Consider the following 2,997-nt stretch of genomic DNA (forward strand, 5'->3'; position numbering starts at 1 on the left):
GGTCCTTACGGAGTCCCCAGCATCCACTTAGGACGTTAGAGAAAATAAGAATTTACTTACCGATAATTCTATTTCTCGTAGTCCGTAGTGGATGCTGGGCGCCCATCCCAAGTGCGGATTGTCTGCAATACTGGTACATAGTTATTGTTACCAAAAAATCGGGTTATTGCTGTAGTGAGCCATCTTTTCTAGAGGCTCCTCTGTTATCATGCTGTTAACTGGGTTTAGATCACAAGTTATATGGTGTGATTGGTGTGGCTGGCATGAGTCTTACCCGGGATTCAAAATCCTTCCTTATTGTGTACGCTCGTCCGGGCACAGTATCCTAACTGAGGCTTGGAGGAGGGTCATAGGGGGAGGAGCAAGTGCACACCAGGTAGTTCTAAAGCTTTACTTTTGTGCCCAGTCTCCTGCGGAGCCGCTATTCCCCATGGTCCTTACGGAGTCCCCAGCATCCACTACGGACTACGAGAAATAGAATTATCGGTAAGTAAATTCTTATTTTTTCCTATAGGATTATAGGGCTGTCCATCAAGGGTTTAGGGGTTGGTCTTGGAATAATATGTAAGCCATGGTCATGTGCCTCAGACTTCCTCTTGCCATTTTGGAATGCCCTCCCGCCCGCCCTGACTATATTTTTTCCTACATCTTGTCTTTCTCGGTGGGCTCTTGACAGCCAGATTGGCGGGAAGTCGCTACCAACCAGCAGTCAGATGGGCATAAGTGGTCATTGTGGGGCACCCTCTTTAGGTGTGTCCTTACCTTGCGGTTGGACATTTAGACGTTCCCCTGCGGGAACCGAACGTTTGCCAGAGAAAAGAGTGGTGAGTCCTGCACAATGCGGGTTATGCAGGGAGGAGGAGGGGTTTGGGTACTCCCCTCCTTGGTGGTTGGGTTTCATCCAAGGGACTGGAGCTGATGTCTGGTAGCGACTGGTCCTTTGCCATCCTCCAATATAAAATCAATTCAATTACAATTATAGTTTAAAGAACAGGTCAGAGATCAATAAATATCGTCTGACCTTTAACTACAGCTAACCGTGTTCGTGTCGTTATTTTAGTGTGTCGTTATTTTAGTGATAAGCTAGCTTAAAGAAGTGTTTATGTCAATCGCAATAAAATTATGGGCGCCTTATGAAACCAATATATAGTTACTGACTCGGGTGTGGTATAACAGATATGGTGAAATTCAATTGTTTGAAAAGTGGGTTGGGTGTCTGTCTTTTACTGTCTATTAGATAGGAAAAAACAAACTCCCAACTGACTTTTCAAACAAAAGAATATCAAGAAGACCTATTTATCTATCTGGGGCATGCTTCAAATATAATATAGCATGGTTATATAGTTAAATAGTTACATAGTTACATAGTCAGTGAGGTTGAAAAGAGGCAAAATGCCCATCGGGTTCAACCTGTATTTTGTGTTAATCTGTTCATATTATAATATGAACATAGGCATATATAACATATAATATGAACCTAGGCAGTTGCCTGATTTGCCTATGCCTAGGGCTGTCTCTGGGGAAAGGGGCCCGTAGGGTCAGGCTGCGGGAACGGAGGGTTAGAGTTAAGCATACTTACCTTCCATTGTCAGGATCCTGCGCATCTGGATGCCGCTGTCAGTATTCTGACCGCTGGCATCCCATCCCGATGCTGACCGTCGGTATCTCAGTTCTTGCGCATATAGAAAGGTTGTAGTGGCATTTGTATAAAGCAAAGATACAGCCACATCTGTGTCCACTTCTAGATCAGGCCCTAAATCTCTCATCTTACAATGTGTAACAAAATAATTTAAATGGCTTTACTGTTTCATCCCCGCTGCAGTATACTGATACGTACATGAAGAAAGTTATTGTATACTGAAACTTGCTTAAATTTAGCATTCTGAATTATATTCTGCATAGCAAACTTTTATTCCTGGCTTACATTGCTTATAATTAAAGCGATACACATAGGAGATTCAGAGATAAAACTATACAAAGTGCAACAGCGCCTCCTGCTGCTCACCTTCCCTCTAAACAGCCTGTGCAGTGTCCTCTGCCACTATACCCCTGTAATACTATACTTTTATTACATACTATCCTATCTATTATAAGCTGCTCTCTAATGTCATACCGTATGCTGACCTGCAGTATGTATAGTTTGCAACCCCTGTTATGTAATTTTTCTGGTCCTGATGACTGTGTGCATTTTACTATGAAGCCACTCTTTAAATAAAATAGATGCAGCTGGTGTCTATGGAGACCATACACGCCAAACAAAAGTAGAACAAAAAAAATCTTATGAAATGGAAAAGACGAGCAAGCGCTCAGGAAATGGGTGTTACTGTGCGTAATTATTTTGCTCTCAATGAGTTTGCAAGGATGCTCTGCTTAGAAGTTTCCAGTATCACACATTACCTATTATTTTCCAAGTGTGTGTGTGTGTGTGTGTGTGTGTGTGTGTGTGTGTGTGTGTGTGTGTGTGTGTGTGTGTGTGTGTGTGTGTGTGTGTGTGTGCGCTAGTGTGTGCCTGGATAGGGCGTCAGTGGTGCACTGTGAGACAAACAAAGGATTGCATTGATTCAGGCTGGCGTAGTGTTGGCACTGTTACCAAACTCTTGGTGGAAATGAGAGCTATAGCCATTTTTCCCACCTAGATCAAATGAACAGGAACGAGGCCAGACGGAGAGAGGAAAATATGAACTCTGGAACTGTCAGCCCACAAGGCATTCCATTATTTCCTTTTATGATTATGTGCCATTACAGTTGGAATCTTGTGACTATTGAAGTTACAGATTCAGTCTTAGTACAACTGGACCAGCACGTCACTGCAGCCCACACATTACACTAGTCTAATAAGATTACGCTTTTTATTAACGTTTTCTTTACTGCCTATAAGCCATTAAATAGCAATGCTTTTTTTTTAAATCTTTCATTTTTACCACCATCTTCCATAGTTACTTGGTTATGGTGCTATTATATAACATTTGTTATGGCTGGGTACACACTGGGCCTAAT

Source organism: Pseudophryne corroboree, chromosome 6, assembly GCF_028390025.1.
Source record: "Pseudophryne corroboree isolate aPseCor3 chromosome 6, aPseCor3.hap2, whole genome shotgun sequence".
NCBI classification, from domain to species: domain Eukaryota; kingdom Metazoa; phylum Chordata; class Amphibia; order Anura; family Myobatrachidae; genus Pseudophryne; species Pseudophryne corroboree.